At 43.1% G+C, this 18465-nt stretch overlaps 1 long non-coding RNA gene across 2 annotated transcripts in view; it reads left to right on the plus strand.

The window, feature by feature from the left end:
* Window positions 1-17272, plus strand: part of LOC110364467 (uncharacterized) — a 31802-nt gene extending 14530 nt beyond the window's left edge. Inside the window, exons 3-6 of one of the 2 annotated variants that reach the window (XR_002423256.2) lie at window positions 1134-1184; window positions 2585-2775; window positions 6124-6170; window positions 15967-17272. This is a non-coding gene — a long non-coding RNA (uncharacterized LOC110364467). Of the gene's footprint in view, window positions 1-1133; window positions 2273-2584; window positions 2776-6123; window positions 6171-15966 lie in introns of those variants that run through there. The other variant, XR_010470218.1, reaches the window with a different exon arrangement.
* The last annotated feature ends 1193 nt before the right edge of the window (window positions 17273-18465 follow it).

Below are 18465 nucleotides of genomic sequence, written 5' to 3' on the forward strand. Positions count from 1 at the left end.
TTTGTCAGAAACCTTAGGAGTAGATATTGTGGAAAGTTCCCAGTTTGGGAACATAGGTGTTCTTGTGGGTCTCACTGACTCAAATGAAACAAAAAATTGTCTGGGATTTCAGCCCATGCAAACATCTTTTGTTTCATGCAAATGTTATAGAAGAAAATGTCAAGTGTGAAACATAATTCATGTCAGGACAGTACCATGTGTTCTGCTTACTCAGCTGAATAATTATTCTATCTTTGCTATAGATTCGATATCTGGTACTGAACACTTGGGGTTTTTTTGCTGTTTTGAAACAGCAGAAGACAGAGTAGCCAGGTAAAGTTTGGAACAGGAGCTCTGCTTGAGGAAAGTACAAGAAGAGGACTGGGTAGGATAGTGGAGTCCCTCTCCTTTTCCCCAAGAAGGAAAGGCTAACTCACCCTGAAGGAAACTTCCCACCAATTTGAAACACTAAAAAGCACAGTTATGCAGCCTTAGGAGGTATGTCCAAACTTCAGAGCAATCTAAATAAGGATGTGGATTTGATAGTACTTAGTAAAAAACCCCAACTTTTCAACAAAAAGAAAGGTTTTCAAATTTAATTATAGCAAAGCTCATGATATAGTGGTTTTAAAAGATATACTAGTGTCTGTATGTGGTGAACATACCATAGCTTGGTAACTCTCTATGTATTATTATTTGGGGGTCAATGGGGAGAACAAGCCAAACACTTCTTCACAGATTTTAAGGCAAGAAAGAATCATGACAGTCTACCCTTTTTTGTACCTTTTTTTTACATGTACCGAGGTTAAAATAAATAACAGTAATAATGCTTAGAGCTTATTTATGAAAGCAACAAGCATACAAAACCTCAGCTGTGTAGTTCCACATACCATTGTATGTTCATTATGTATTCAACAAAGTTGATGGGTAGAAAATTACCAGCATGGTCTGAAAATGCAGAATATTCATCTCAGGGAAAAGATCAGTTTGGGGCTCTGAGAGGAATATTTGCTGTTGGGAATATGGGAAGGGCATACACACACAGAGGTGCTATCATCCATCCGTCCATCCATCCATCCATCCATCCATCCATCCATCCGTCCATCCACTCATCCATCCCCTTCCTCTGACATGTGTACTATTTCTTTTCACAGGACATTAAGTGGCTTCTGGAACCCATCAGCTGACTCAGGATCAAGATCAATGTAATCAAACCTTCATAGCTCATACAGCAGAGAACTGTTAAGTAATCCAGGGACACAGCCCAGTTACATTTTCTGATGGTTTTCCACTGACAGGTTTTTTTCAGTATATGTTGTCAAATGTGATGAGATGTAGGACTCACATAAGATGTGGCAATGGGATGATTATTTTTAAAAAAATTATTCTTGTATATAAAACCAAATTAATTGCAGAGTCATAATGATGCTTTTTTTTCTCCATTCATATGAGTGAGTGTCTAATTAGCTACTCACTGCTACATTTTACTGAACTCCTTCAGTTTTAAACAAAGACAGCTGTATCCTTTAGAAAGTCCAATGGAAAACACATTTTCATTAGATTATTGCTGCTTCCAACTGAATGGCTTCAACATCACTGCTTGGCTACTAGGCTGCTAAGGCATCTCAAATAATCCAGTAGAAGTTAATGTGTTTTGTGAGGTTCGGTAAGAATAAGCTAGAATGAAGGTGAAATGAAGAATGAATTAACGTGGATTCTTAGGTTCTTAATAAAAAGTGTTTCCTTAATTAATGGAAAATATTTTTTCAAAATATAATTCCTTCCTTGATGCTTCATTTGATAACTTGTCATAATTGTTTTCTAATTTCTCTGATTCTCTATGTCATCACTGAGTGAGATATAGGCTGCATTTATTGAACACTACTGGCTGCTCTGGAAGACAGAATGATTTTGCCCATAAAATCTATTGATTACATGCTCTAAATTTCTTTTGAATTAGCTTAAAATTATCACTGCTACTTCATAATAATGAAGATGGCATTAGACAGGGTTGCGACAAGCATTTTTAATTTCAGGGAGCTTTTTAATAATGAAAACCAGTATCAGCTGAAGGGCATATCACTCACCACTAGCTGTCAAGGAAATGAAAGCAGATTCTATTTCTAATTCAGATATCTCATTTAGATGACTGAATAAATGTGGGACAATTTCAGTCAGGAGAGTCTTGAGTGTACCAAGGAATGGGTGGGTAGAAAAGATATAGTTACTCTACAGCAATGAGGTTAAGCATTTCTTCAACTTACAAAAAAACCTAATAAATATTTTTCAGATTTATTTCTCCACTAGTTCTTCTTATGCTTTGCTTTTTTCCCAAGGCATTACAGATTTTAAAAGCCTTTCAGCAAGTGCAGATTTTCTGGTGAGCAGAAGGGGCTGAGCAAACATCTCAGTTTGCTGGTATTACACCTTCACAGATTTGCTGCACTGATATTGGTGCTCCTCATGGTCATTATTCATCTTAAAATAAAGATGTCACTCGGGGATTTCAAGGACTGAGATTGAGCTCAAGTGAATTTTGGCTGTTATGAACTGCAGCTTAACATTGTATAAATTGTATGAATAATAATCACTTTTTATTCTTTAGCATTATCTTCTTTGAAAGCTACTCATTTGGTTTTTGAATCTCTTTGGGGACATTACGAAATGGAGATGCCATCTGTCATCCTGAGATCAGCCCTGCAAATGTAACGCCATCATTGTGTTGCTGTCACAATCAGAGGAGATAATATGTTGATGGGATAATTGCCTTGAATGCCACCAGCTTCCACTTTCAAGGTAACAGATTCCAGAACTAAATTAGGATTCAAACACAGCAATTGTTCTCTTGTCTCTTATATTACTTTCTCTTCACATTCCACCCCTCTATAAAAATGATACAAATGCAAACAATTCAACATTTATCAATTTCATAAATGCTATGAGCTACATTGTTTCTAGCTCTATGGAGGTTTAGAAAGGCATGTAATGGTGGTGGCAATATTGAACCTATATATCTGTATGAGTGACTTTCTCAGTTTGCTGAGAGTTTGAAAGGAAGGACCTCTCCAGAAGATGATTCAGCTTATCTGAAATATTGAATTACCTAAAAAGCATGTCTCACTTCCAATTGCACAGGAAATTAAGGAATATTCGTTATTGAGCTTCCAAAACCTGTGTGGGGCAGGTCCAGATTGGAAAGTCTATCCCATGGGGGAAGGAGGAAGTTTATTCTGTGACCCTTACTATTACGACACCACATTTTTTAATAGCCTTTCTTCATCATTCTTTCCTCCCTTTTTTAATTTGTGCTGACTTAAAATGCACTCTGTTTTTACAATAGCAAATAGAGATTAAATTCCTGGAATGGTATCAAAACCTTATTTGTTTCTGCTGACTTCAAACTCGGTTTTATTTGGGTTCAGGTCTGAGTGGCTCTCCATGAATTTACTCCAGGTGAGCATCTTGACTGCAGTGCAGAGGCACTGCCTTTTGCAGTTAGTCAGGCACTTGATCATGATGGCTGTGGTTTCAGGGGAAGACTCTTTAATGATTTGTAGATTTTTTTCCCAGGAGATTATACTGCTGTATGGCATTTACTTTCCGCATCTAGAATCAGTAACATAAGTAAGCACACAGGAGATGCAACAGATCAGGTTTGTGTTTTGCAGTGCAAAATGCAAGAAATGTTTGGCAATAGATGAGTGTTTCTGATGAGTACTTTGGTTTTGTGTCCATTTTCTGCAGATTCTTTAGGATAAGGCCTCTCTAGATCCTAGATGTTGTGAGGGTCTCATGAAACAGTGATGGGAACAACATAATTTAATAGATGGATATATACAACATGGAAGGAAGTGTTGTCTCCTTTGTAGATGTACACAGAAAGGGTAAGGAAAATTCACTGGGACAACTTAATACCTTACAAAGAAAAAATTATTTCCTTGTGAGGAGGATTTTTCAATCCAGTCTGGCATTGTGAAAGCCAGCTCTGATTTAAAAACTACAGAGTTGTCTTTAAAGAGACACAGAGACCAAGACAATGCATCTGGAATTTGAACAATACTTACTTGTTCAAGCTTTGCATTTCACTCAGTACAGTTGATGCACTTTGTCTCCATTGTGACCAATGTGGAGTGCCTTCAGATCTGTCAGTCTTATGCCATGGAGAACCTCAGTAAGTGATGTGTGACAGCTCCAGAAATTTTGACCACCAAGCTAGAAGCTTAGGCAAGGTCCAACTTTCTGCAAGTAAATCACCCAGAATTTTTCTGAAAGATTTTGCTCCTTGAAACATCTTCAACCAGATATGCCACCTTTCTCAAAGGCTGTTTTCTTAAAGATTTGAGAAGGAAAATATGTCTGGGAAACAACATCAGCAGCATTTTGAACAAGTCTAAGTGTAATAGGTTTCTCATCTACGGAATGTGGTTGTGAGCTACCAGTAATTTCATGAAAGAATGGAAAGCTGTCAGCACATTCCTGTTCCCTGTTGCTAGGGAAACCACTCTGTGGGTATCTCTGTGCTCACAGTGCCACTTTCATTATCCAACAAAGTTGGATAATGAAAGTATAACTCGGTATTTTATATTGTTAGCCACATCACGGTTAAAAAAAATATATCAAAACAGCATGGGTAAATTAAACTAATGATGTCAATTTATCTTCATTATTTTGGGGGATTTCCCAAGTAAAACATTTCATAATCATTTATGAGTAATGTTTGATTTTATCAGAACCTGGAGATAACATTTTTATTTCACTTTTTGTGCTTCAAATTTTATTTGATTTTTGCACAAGGAACACTAAAAATAAAGTATAAAATCTGATATGTAATGTCAGAAATTAGTTGCAGAGATATTTCAAGTGTAGGTATCCATAACTTCTAATATGTAAAATAAATGTTTTATCATGTTGTACTTCCCTATAGCAATAGCTTATTAACTAAAAATAAATGCATAGGTGTACATAGAAAAGATAAAGACACCACTTGTTAAACTTGCCAAGATACTACAGCAGTATCAGAAGACTGAGGGAGCCCAGTCTATGCAATACATTGGTGGGAACCCTATAGAAAAATATCATGTACAATGACATAATTTTAACAGAGATTGCTTTAGTGGTTCTAGCCTTTTACAGTCTTCAGAAGCATTCATCTCTACAATTGTGGTTATGTTATTTAAGTGTACTAGAAGACAAATATTCATTTTAGTGTATCATTTTCTACATAGGGAAAAAGCAATTTAACACTCTCCATTTTTTCCATTATATATTACTAAGGAATTATTTCTTCATAGATTTGCAGAAGATTTGGTGCCCTTAAACTGAATCAACAAATTCCTACTATTGTAGCTGAGTATATAGTGTTTAGCATCTCCATGTGGACTAACAATAAACAGCACAGGTCACCAGTGGTTTCAGAGAGATTTGTGGACAGGACAGGAGATGTAGGAAATTCTGATTTTTTTTTTTTTCCCCCAGTCTGAAGAGTAAGTGGTGAGCTCTAGATTTTTTTTGTTCTGACATTTCTTACCAAAGGCTTTTCTGCCTCAGTCCTGCCTTTATCGTACTACTGGCCTCTTAACCCATTTATTTTTCGAAGTACACTTTGTGGGCTTGCCATATCATTCCTAATTTTCTTCTTAATTATCATTCAGGGCCTTATTAATTCTCTTCCCTTTTGAAACCTCGGTTCCTTGTTACTGGCTTCCCCCTTTCTCATCTGTCTTGCCCCATCAATCTCTGATGTCTGGTCAGCCGTGAGCTCCCTCCTATGCTTCTACCTAGCAGCTTTCCCTCCATGAATCTCTCAGCCCTTTTTTTATTTCTCCCACCACCAGCCTGTTTGTACAACACCCTTAGTCCTCTCCTACTATTTGAAATATGTGACTTCTTTCTGTGGACCTGTCTGGGTACCAATAGAGTGATCTAATTCCTTTACAGTCAGAAGCAGCCAGGTACAGCCATTGCAAAGAAGGGCCAACACTTCCCTCAGTAGTATGATCATCTATTAAGTATTCTTTTCCTCAGTACAATCATGGCACCCCTCACTATTGCCTCTCTAATATTTTCTTTTCTCCTGATATAGTCTCCTCTCTTAAAGCTCCAAAATGTACATTTTGATAGTGTTGTCTGTTGCCTCTATTGCAGAGGGAAACATCCGGCTCCTTTCTGAAACTGTGAAGTCTCCTTCTAAGGTGAGTTACCAAGGAGCAGGGCAGGAGTGGAACACACAGAATTACACAGAATCACAGAGTGTGAGGGATCGGAAGGGACCTCGAAAGATCATCTAGTCCAATCCTCCTGCTGGAGCAGGTACACCCAGATAAGGTTACACAGGAATGTGTCCAGGCAGGTTTTGAATGTCTCCAGAGTAGAAGATTCCACAACCTCCCTGGGCAGCCTGTTCCAGTGCTCTGTCACCCTCACTGTGAAGAAGTTTCTTCTCAGATATTAATGGAACCTCCTGTGCTCCAGTTTATAGCCATTGCCCCTTGCCTGGCTCCATCCTTGTGACACTCACTCTTTACATATTTATAACCATTAATGAGGTCACCTCTCATCCAAGTAATTGATGAATATATTGAATACTACTGATCCCAGTACCAACCCTTGAGGGACTCCACTAGATACAGGCCTCCAACTAGGCTCCATCCCAATGACCACATCTTCTGTCACCAGGGCACCCACCTCATTCAGGGCACCAACCTACAGTTATATCTGCCATGAATTTGAAGAAACTCTTTCTGTTGTCCTTGACCCCTCTTGCAAGGTTTAATTCTAAGGAGGCCTTAGCTTTCCTAGTTGCCTCCCTACATCCTCTGACAACAACCTTATATTCTTTCCAAGTGGCCAGCCCCTCCTTCCATGATCTGTAAACTCTGCCACTTGAGTTCGCCCCACAGTTCTTGTTTAACCAAACACGTCTCCTGGCTTCCTTCCTTCGCTTCCCACCTGTTGGGATGCTCTGATGTTGAGCTTGGAAGAAACAGTCCTTGAATGCTAACATTGGGCCCTTTACCTTCAAGTACACTGTCCCATGGGATTTCCTCTAACAACTGCTTGAAAAGGCCAAAGTTGGCCCTACTGAAGCCCAGGGCTGCCATTCTGCTTGGTATTCTGTTCCTGTCACATGAGATCCTGGACTCCACCATCTCATGGTCGCTGCAGCCAATACACCCCTCAACCTTTACCGCTTCAACTAGACCCTCCTTGTTAGTGAGAAGGAGATCCAGCAGCGCTCCTCTCCTAGTTGGCTCATCCACCATTTTCATCAGGAAGTTATCATCAATGCACTGGAGAAACCTCCTGGATAGTGGGTGGCTGGCTGGCTGAGTAGTCCTTCCAGCAAGTATCAGGGTAGTTAAAATCCCCCACAAAAACCAGGGCCTGTAATTGCGAGGCCGCTCTCACCTGCCTGTAGAAGGCCTCGTCACCTTCCTCATCCTGATCTGGTGGCCTGTAATAGACACCCACAACAGTATCACCCCTGCCAGCCTGCCCCTTAATTCTCACCCCCAGACCCTCAACTCGCTCCTCATCCACCCTGGACAGTACTCAATACATTGTAGTTGCTCTCTCACGTAAAGAGCAACTCCACCACCTCTTCTTGCTGGCCTGTCTTTCCTGAGAAGGACATAGCCATCCATGACCACATTCCAGTCATGTGAGCTGTCCCACCATGTCTCTGTAATTGCCACCAGATCATAGTCTCCTGACTGAACACAGGTTTCTAACTCCTCCTGCTTATTCCCCATGCGCATGCATTGGTGTACAGGCATTTCAGGGAGCGAGCTGAGCACTCTGATTTCACCCTAGGGGAGTGGGAGGCATTTTGGTCTTCATCAATACTAGAGTGCTGCCTCACTGGTGCAAGCCCAACTACAACCCTGTCCACCTGGGAATCTACTTTAATGCTCTCCAAATGAGCCCTGCTAATTCCTGCCCCAGCATCCTTTCACCCCTGTGAGACAAACCTTTCCCATGTATTACTGTCTGGACTGGTGTCTTACACAAACAGCCATTATCAGAGAACCCAAGTCCCTGCCTGGAGCACCACTCTCATAGCCAAGCGTTTATGGACTGGATTCTTCTAGTCTGCTCCATATGATCATCCAAAAATGGAAGGAGGGAAAAAAAATAACTTGCTCCCCAGACTCTTTCACCAACTGTCCTTTGAAGTCTTTCTTCATTCCCCTCAGACTATGGGATGCAGCTTCCTCCCCACCTGTCTGGAAGATCAGTATTGGGTCACAGTCTGTCGGGTGCACCAGGCTGGGGAGTACCCTGGTGATGTCCCTGATCCGGGCTCCAGGTAGACTGCACACTTCCCTATGATGAGGGTCAACTCTGCATATTGGGCCCTCTGTCCCTCTCAGAAGGGAATCACCTCCTACAATTACCCATCTTTCTCTCTTATTGGAGGCAGACTTGAGCTGTGGAGTCAACGGCCTCTTCCTTTGTGACCTCATAGTTGGGCCTTCCACCACATCCTCATCTACCTCTCCTTCAAGATCCAGGCCCTCAAACCTATTACGGAGGGGCACCTGGGGAAGCAAGGCAGGTAGGGAGGGGGGTTGCCTGCGACACCAAACTAGGACTTACTTCCAACCCTCCTTGTCTTTTTGGTCCCCTAACTCTGCCCAACAGCAACAGGGCAGGGGCTGTCCCAGGTCTCCCCACTCTGCCCAACAGGACAGGGAGTCCATCACCTTTTGGGGGATATCTCCCTGGTACCTTTTTGGCCAGAACGCCAGGGAGTTACTCCACCAGTCAATCTCTTCCTCACACTCCCTGATGGTCCTCAGTCTCTCAACCTCCTCCTTAAGGTAGACCACCATGCTGAGCAGATCTCACACCTGCTCACACCTCACGCAGGTGGAATGCTGCCTCCCTCCCCTGGCAGCAGCAGCCTCTGGCACTCCCTGCAGCCAGAGACCTGAACAGACACAGATCGGGGCAGGGCCTCCGTCTGGGTCCCCACAGCGTTTTTGGGGCAAGCTCTCTGTCTGGAGGAGACCATGGTAAGCTGCAGTCTGGGAGACTGCCAACAGGTGAGATGGTCTATGGAGCAAGGAGGGACAGAACCTCTGCACCTGCTGCACGAGCTCCCACAGCCGCTGCTGCAGCACAGTGTGGGTGGTACTCACAGCTTCACACGCTGGTCTCACCTGCCAGCGCCTGTTAGCCAGCGAAGTGTCCCTGCCCTCCCTGAGGCTGTTTCAGGGGTGGGGGCGGGGCTGTGATTGTTGTTACCCTGGCAACCTCCATGCCACGTGCTCTGCTCTCGTGAGAGCTGCCGGGTGCTGCTGGGTCCCAGAAGCCCTCTGTACATCAGGATCTGCCATTGCAGCTCTGGCTGCACCGGCTCTAATCAGCTGGTGTCAGGGACAGGGAAGTGGTGGATTCCCAGACCTTGGGCACTTTTACGATTCAGCTGGACAGGGTGCTGGGCTGTCTTTTTTAGACTGTGCTTTTGCCAAGAAAGACTGGACCAGATGATGCTTGTGGTTCATTCCAACCTGGTATTCTATGACTCTATGAATTCTTGTACTATCACTTTTCTCTCTTGGCCCAAACCATTTTATTTGGAAAGAATTTTCATTTTTGTTTTACAGACTGAGACATAAAGAAATAATTTGTCCTATGTCAGCCAGCAGATGATTTGTATGGCCAAGATTTTGAGGATCACAATCTTTGGTTCAGAGTGATCCAGTGTGCATTCAATGAAGAGTAGCTATGAACAGCAGAGGAAGGAAGGGAAACAGACATACCAGCCAATATACGTTCATATGGATTTCCTCCTCCTACATGTTTTTTGTCCAGAGTCACTCATGCAGTTTGTTCAGTGTCCCACCAACACCTTAAGTATATTCATTCATACCTTCCAGCAGAGGAGACAGGCAACTTTCAAGATCTACTTTTCTCCTTTAATCTCACAAGGAAAAAGCCCTTAGGAATGAACTCAAAAACTGAGAATGCTTATTTTAGCAGACTAAAAAATATTGTTAGGATTAAAGAATACATAAAGCAGCATTTGCTATGACAGATTTGACTCTTTGCTACCCGCTACAGCCTGGGGACTACCACAGGGAAGAGAATTGTAAGTGCAAAGACAAAACCAGCTGTAAGACAATTCTTTTCCCAGTTAGTACTGAGGATTAACTAGTAACTATACCCAGAGCATGTTCTTTTTCTCCTATTAGAGCAAAAAGAAATAACACGTCACTTGGGTCTCTCTTCCAAAACATTTCTGTATAAGAGAGGAATACTGGCCATAGTTCTCCAAAGAGAAGAAAAGAATTTTGAGTCAATGTTGGTACAGATCCCAAGGGCTCAGTTTCCAGCATATATTATTGGAATTATGTCATTTTAGCTAGTATAATTCAGCAAAACAAAATAATGTTTGAAGGTGATATTTCTTTTAATAAAAATAAATCCATGGAGAAGAACTACAAACAAACCCACTTTTTTTTTGTTTCTTAAACTTCCCCCTCCTCCGCAAAAAGCAAGAGTAAAATCTTTGTATTAGCAGGACAAGTCACGCATCTGTGTGAATGTTGGTGAAGACATTCCTGGAGATTTCTGTGTCACAAGTTTGATTTCAACAGCTTCAAAAATCCTAAATCAAGCAATTCCATATTGGTAGGTAAAAAAATAAATCAACACAAATCAAAACCCAAAGCAACTGACCACACAAATACATACACTGCCATCAGAACTCCATTTACCTACTTTTCTTTGCCCATGAATCACACTGCCAGCATGAACTGTGGACAATTAAAACAGTAGCTCCTACTGCAAAGAGGATCAAATCCTCTTAAACTTGCATATGGCCTTTTAATCTGAGTGCTCCGTACAGAGGACTTAGTTCTAGTGCTCACCCCACATGAATCAGCTCGAACTCTGTAACTGACCTCATTTGGCATCTATCAGAAACTAAAAACAATAGCACCCAGCTGTTCACTTTAGTAAAACATACAATTGCATAAATAAAATATAAAACTACACATTTAACTCTAATCCTTTGTAAACTCAGCACTACTCAGTGGCAAATATTCAATTGTTAGACTTTTTAGGTCTGGCATTTTAACACCTTCTGAACAAACCCTTTTTGGTTCCAATTCCAGTCCCAAAGATTTTCTGCTATGTTTTCTCATTCTGTGCTAAGACTCTGTTGTGGCACATGGGATTCCTTTCTACCCTAAAATAGAGTCCTTTTCTCAGGGTGAAAGAGCATTTTCAATGTCACTTATCATCACTGAGAAAAGCATTCAGCAAGCTGTTTACAAGGGATTAGAAAAGGGACTTCTGCCCTTTATACCATTTCTTAAAAGCTGCAGTTCCTCTAACCTCCCTTGCTTCCTACCAGGAATGGTACTTGTCTTCATTGATTACAGGAAGCGCTGGTCAAGAAAAAAATGTCACGCAGTCCTTAAGGTCAGCTGATCAGAGCCAGTGCAGCAGTATGGGGGAATTTTCGTTTTGGTTTAGTGACCCGACAGCATCCAGAAGCCCTTGCGAGAGCAGCTGATGTGGAATGGGCGTTACTACAGTGATGGCAATCGCACCCCCACCCCTTGCCTTGAAACAGCCTCAGGGCCAATCTCTGAGAGGGGTGACCAGCTTGTGAAGCTGTGAGTAGCACCCACACTGTGCTGCAGCAGCGGCTGTGGTAGTTTGTGCAGCAGGTGCAGAGGTAGTCACTCCTTGCTTGTTAAGACCCTCTCACTTATTGTCAGTGTCCCAGACCCCTGCAGACCGTTGTCTCCTCCAGACAGAGAGCTTGTCCCAAAAATGCTGTGGGGACCTAGACGGAGGCCCTGCCCAAATCTGTGTCTGTTCAGGTCTCTGGCTGCAGGCAGTGCCAGAGGCTGCTGCTGCCAGGGGAGAGAGGCAGCATTCCACCTGCATGAGGTGCAAGATCTGCTCAGCATGGTGGTCTAACTTAAGGAGGAGGTTGAGAGACTGAGGACCATCAGGGAGTGTGAGGAGGAGATTGACTGGTGGAGTAACTCCCTGGCGTTCTGGCCAGAAAGGTACCAGGGAGATATCCCCCAAAAGGTGATGGAGCCCCCCCCCCCTGTCAGGCAGAGTGGGGAGACCTGGGACAGCCCCTGCCCTGTTGCTGTTGGGCAGAGTTAGGGGACCAAAAAGACAAGGAGGATTGGAAGTAAGTCCTAGTTTGGTGTCACAGGCAACCCCCCTCCCTACCTGCCTTGCTTCCCCAGGTGCCCCTCCGTAATAGGTTTGAGGGCCTGGATCTTGAAGGAGAGGTAGATGAGGATGTGGTGCAAGGCCCCATTATGAGGTCACAAAGGAAGAGACCGTTGACTCCACAGCTCAAGTCTGCCTCCAATAAGAGAGAAAGATGGGTAATTGTAGGAGGTGATTCCCTTCTGAGAGGGACAGAGGGCCCAATATGCAGAGTTGACCCTCATCATAGGGAAGTGTGCAGTCTACCTGGAGCCCGGATCAGGGACATCACCAGGGTACTCCCCAGCCTGGTGCACCCGACAGACTGTGACCCAATACTGATCTTCCAGACAGGTGGGGAGGAAGCTGCATCCCATAGTCTGAGGGGAATGAAGAAAGACTTCAAAGGACAGTTGGTGAAAGAGTCTGGGGAGCAAGTTATTTTTTTTCCCTCCTTCCATTTTTGGATGATCATATGGGGCAGACTAGAAGAATCCAGTCCATAAACGCTTGGCTATGAGAGTGGTGCTCCAGGCAGGGACTTGGGTTCTCTGATAATGGCTGTTTGTGTAAGACACCAGTCCAGACAGTAATACATGGGAAAGGTTTGTCTCACAGGGGTGAAAGGATGCTGGGGCAGGAATTAGCAGGGCTCATTTGGAGAGCATTAAAGTAGATTCCCAGGTGGACAGGGTTGTAGTTGGGCTTGCACCAGTGAGGCAGCACTCTAGTATTGATGAAGACCAAAATGCCTCCCACTCCCCTAGGGTGAAATCAGAGTGCTCAGCTCGCTCCCTGAAATGCCTGTACACCAATGCATGCGCATGGGGAATAAGCAGGAGGAGTTAGAAACCTGTGTTCAGTCAGGAGACTATGATCTGGTGGCAATTACAGAGACATGGTGGGACAGCTCACATGACTGGAATGTGGTCATGGATGGCTATGTCCTTCTCAGGAAAGACAGGCCAGCAAGAAGAGGTGGTGGAGTTGCTCTTTACGTGAGAGAGCAACTACAATGTATTGAGTACTGTCCAGGGTGGATGAGGAGCGAGTTGAGGGTCTGGGGGTGAGAATTAAGGGGCAGGCTGGCAGGGGTGATACTGTTGTGGGTGTCTATTACAGGCCACCAGATCAGGATGAGGAAGGTGACGAGGCCTTCTACAGGCAGGTGAGAGCGGCCTCGCAATTACAGGCCCTGGTTTTTGTGGGGGATTTTAACTACCCTGATATTTGCTGGAAGGACTACTCAGCCAGTCAGCCACCCACCATCCAGGAGGTTTCTCTAGTGCATTGATGATAACTTCCTGATGAAAATGGTGGATGAGCCAACTAGGAGAGGAGCGCTGCTGGATCTCCTTCTCACTAACAAGGAGGGTCTAGTTGAAGCGGTAAAGGTTGAGGGGTGTATTGGCTGCAGCGACCATGAGATGGTGGAGTTCAGGATCTCATGTGACAGGAACAGAATACCAAGCAGAATGGCAGCTCTGGGCTTCAGTAGGGCCAACTTTGGCCTTTTCAAGCAGTTGTTAGAGGAAATCCCATGGGACAGTGTACTTGAAGGTAAAGGGCCCAAGATAGTTGGTTAGTATTCAAGGACTGTTTCTTCCAAGCTCAACATCAGAGCATCCCAACAGGTGGGATGTGAAGGAAGGAAGCCAGGAGACGTGTTTGGTTAAACAAGGAACTGTGGGGCGAACTCAAGTGGCAGAGTTTACAGATCATGGAAGGAGGGGCTGGTCACTTGGGAAGAATATAAGGTTGTTGTCAGAGGATGTAGGGAGGCAACTAGGAAAGCTAAGGCCTCCTCAGAATTAAACCTTGCAAGAGGGGTGTCCTGGTTACAGAAGAGAGAAGGCAGAGTTACTGAATGCCTTCTTTGTCTCTGTCTACACTGCTGTACGCAGTCCTGAAGAGCCCCTGAGGCCCCAGACGAAGTCAGGCCAATGGAGATGTTTTCCTCAGTATGATTAGGACTGGGTTAGGGAACAGTTAACCAATCTGAACATCCATAAAACCATGGATCCAGATGGAATGCACCCGTGGGTGCTGAGGGAGCTGGCTGAAATAATTTCTAGGCCACTCTCCATCTTCTTTGGTAAGTTGTGGGGAATGGGAGAGGTGCCTGAGGACTGGAGGAAAGCAAATGTCACTCCAGTCTTCAAAAAGGGCAAGAAAGAGGACCCGGAAAACTAGACTGGTCAGCCTCACCTCCATCCCTGGAAAGGTGATGGAACACCTTATCCTTGGCGCCGTTTCAAGGCATATCAAGGATAAGAGGGTCTTTAGGGGCAATCAACATGGCTTCACCAAGGGGAAGTCATGGTTAACCAATCTCATAGATTTTACGAAGACATAACCAGGTGGATAGAGGATGGCAAAGCAGTGGATGTGGTCTATCTTGTTTTCAGTAAAGCATTTGGCACCGTCCCCCACAGCATCCTTGCTGCTAAACTGAGGAAGTGCGGTCTGGATGATCAGGGAGTGAGGTGGACTGTGAATTGACTGAAGGAAAGAAGCCAGGGAGTTGTGGTCAATGAGGTGGAGTCTAGTTGGAGGCCTGTATCTAGTGGGGTGCCTCAAGGGTCAGTACCAGGACCAGTACTATTTGATATATTGATCAACAGCCTGGATGAAGGAATAGAGTGCACTGTCAGCAAGTTTGCTGATGAGACCAAAATGGGAGGAGTGGCTGACATGCCAGAAGGCTGCTCTGCCATCCAGCGAGACCTGGACAGGCTGGAAGGTGGGCTGGGAGAAATTTAATGAAATATATCAAGGGCAAGTGTAGAGCCTTGCATCTGGGCAAGAACAACTCCAGGTTCCATTATAAGCTGTGGAATGACCTGTTGGAGAGCAGTGTAGGGGAAAGTGACCTGGGGGTGCTGGTGGACAGCAGGATGACCATGAGCCAACCTTGTGTCCTTGTGGACAAGAAGGCCAATAGCATCTTGGGGTCAAAAGAGCTTCTCCTCCCCTCTACTCTGTCTTTTTGAAATCACATCTGGAATATTGTGTCCAGTTCTGGGCCCCTCAGTTGAAAAATGACAGGGAACTGCTGGAGAGAGTCCAGCACAGAGCCACAAAAATGATTAAAGGAGTGGAGCACCTCCCCTACGATGAAAGGCTGAGGGAGCTGTGTCTCTTCAGCTTGGAGAAGAGGTGACTGAGGGGTGACCTCATTATTGATTATAAATGTGTAAAGGGTGAGTGTCAGGAGGAGGAAGCCAGGCTCTTCTTGGTGACACAAGTAGTAGAAAACTGCTTTGCTCACACTTCACTGAATCTGTTATTGAACCTATGGTTTGTCATTATATTCACATCTATAATCGCCTGATGGACATTATCAGACTGTGACATACAGTTTGGTACATACATACATGTAGGAAGAACAGGAGTATGTTTGTATGTGTGACTATATGAAAACTGCAAAATGTATTCCTGTCTTAGGACTGTGAGGGAGAGGAAAAGTAGAGATGTTCAAGGGTACCTATTTTGAACATTTCAGGAATCTATAACCAGTGCTATTAAAACTATTACCTCAAACACCCATAAAATCTTCTACATAGACTTAGAAAGTTTCATATCACAGTGTGGTATCTCTTACAGGGAAAATAAGTATGAGATTTGTTTTTTTTTTCCTGAAGTGACTTTGGTTTCTTGTACTGACTGGTTTAGTAACACTTGCCAAATTAAGGATAATTTTATATTATACTCATGCTGTTGACATCTAGAAAAGCTTCTGAGCTAGGAAAGAGAAGGGAAGAGCATTTCTAGTGAACTGTTTCTTCTTTTCTGCAGTGTTTTCCTACTTTCAGTTCTTCATAACACTCTTGAAGAAGCTGAGTGGACACCTCTGCGTCCCGGAGCCTTGGCCCCCATACTTCTCTGTCCGGGAAGTGAATGATCACAAAATCAGAGAATGGTTTGGGTTGAAAGTGACCTTAAACATCACCTAGTTCCAACCTCCATGCCATGGGCTGGGGCAGCTTCCACTAGACCCGGTTTCTCAAAGTCCCTTCCAACCTGGCCTTGAACACTTCCAGGGATGGGGCATCCACATCTTCTCTGGACAGCTTGTTCCAGTGCCTCACCACCCTCACAGAGAAGAATTTTTTCTTATATCTAATATGAATCCACTCTCTTTGTGTTTAAAGACACTGCTCCTTGTCCTATCACTACACACACTTGTAAAAAGTCTCCAGCTTTCTTGTAGGTCCCCCTTAGGTACAGGAAGGATGCTGAGAGGTCTTTCTGGAGCCTTCTCTTCTTCAGGCTGAACAACACCAACTCTCTTAGCCTGGTCTCATAGGAGAGGTGCTTCAGCCATCTGACCATTTTCATCACCCTTCTCTGGACTTGCTCCGACAGACCTATCTTTCTTATGTTGGAGGCCTCAAAGCTGGACTCATTACTCCAGGTGGAGTTTCAAGAGAGTGCAGGAGAGAGGGAGAATCACCTCCCTCAACCTCCTGGTCACACTTCTTTTGATACAGCCCAGGATATGTTTGGCTTTCTGAGCTGCAAGTGCACGTTGCCGGGTCATGTTGAGCTTCTCATCAACCAACACTCCCAAGTTTTTCTCCTCAGAGCTACTCTCAATCCATTCTCTGTCTACCCTGTATTTGTGCCTGGGATTGTCCCAGCCCTGATCCAATGAAAGTGAATGGTATGACTGCATTTGAATGAGCAGCAATATCATGCCATTGTGAATACACATTTGGCTTGTAACTAAGATATCATGGTCTAGAAGAAAGACCATGTGATCTGAAGTCAGTAACTCTTGCTCCTTCCATATATCAACCTTACATGAAGGGAGTGCCTATGAAAAATTCCAAGAACAGCTATTGTAATTCTCCATATCTGTTAAGAGATGTTCAGTGGTACTACAGAAATGTGTGTAGTGTGACTTTTTTTTCTACTCTTCACATAGGAAAATACTGTGTTATGTCAAATATTAGTGTGCTTAATATTAATTTAAATTATAATGTATCATCTCTTGCTCAATCTTTTGTTCTCTTATAAGAATATTATTGTATACTAATTAACTGATTAAGAAAATAAATATGTTTTGTGATGGAAGAAGAACGTATTAAAGAATTTCTAATGTCTTGGCAGTCATGACTCATCTGTTAGAAAATGTGGGATTTACACCGTATTTAATTCCGTGAACTGGGTCTGAGATGCATGTCTATGCATTTGGTCTGCTTGTTTACCTTGTTTATCTAGTTTCATTATCTAATTTTATTCCACATGGTGTAGCTCTGATGTTAAAAATGACAGAAAAGAAAGGTACTTTGATGTCACATCCAATCATCAAATACATTCTTTGACAGATTTATTCCTATTCTAAATGCTCTAGCGATCTGAACTAAAAATCTGGATGGTGGCTCAATGTAATCTTTTACCAGTACTACTAAGCATGAGCCACTTTTCTGTCACCTCTTGATGACACTTTAGTCTTCTTATTTAATCTCGTAGCATGTTAATGTATTTTTGTTTTATGCAACTTCTAGCAAAGATCAGATAGAAAAATGATAACCTCATGCACTAAAATTTCTCATTCATTGGCAAGCTTGCAGCAAGTATAGTCAATACAGAGCAACAAAAATAGAACAACCACATCTTGAAAGACTATGCCAGATAAATCTGAATATCAACAGCTTATGATATATATATAGAAAGATATTTTTAAAATCTTAAAACCAAGTCCAGATTGTAAAGTGTTTTCTATTCTGAAAAATAACTATTCTAAAACTAGGCAGATGCATGGGTTTTAATGGAATTAAATCATTATAACAAATCAATTTTGGAATTACTGTAGTATTTTGGGATGTAAAGGGTTCTCAAAATCATATTACCCTAGGTTATTTGTATAACAGTTATTAGCGTTTTCTCTGAAGAGCACAATAACAGTGCTCTGACCCAGCTGTTATGCTGCCCAACCACCCAGCTTCTCTATGCGCTAAGCTGCAAATGGAAAGGAGCATTTTTCCACCACGAAAATCTTTTCTATTTTTGTCCTTTTTAAGCTCTTTAACCTGCTTCTGCCTTAATTCCAACCAATAAAAATAAGCTTGATTGATGTGACCAATTTTAATTTGGTGAGGGGTGGGGGCAGAGAAAGGGAGCAATTTCTAGATAATCTGCAAACTCACTGTAGTAAATTGACAGTTACTGTCACAAATGGTGTTAGCAAAAAAGAAATATTGCAGTGTGATCTTACTCAAGGCATTTATTAAACTTTCTCCTGGAAGTAAAAGGGGTTAAGGGTAATAAATTCAGCCTTTTCTTAGTCAG

This window comes from Columba livia, chromosome 2 (genome assembly GCF_036013475.1).
Source record: "Columba livia isolate bColLiv1 breed racing homer chromosome 2, bColLiv1.pat.W.v2, whole genome shotgun sequence".
Classification (NCBI taxonomy): Eukaryota; Metazoa; Chordata; class Aves; order Columbiformes; family Columbidae; genus Columba; species Columba livia.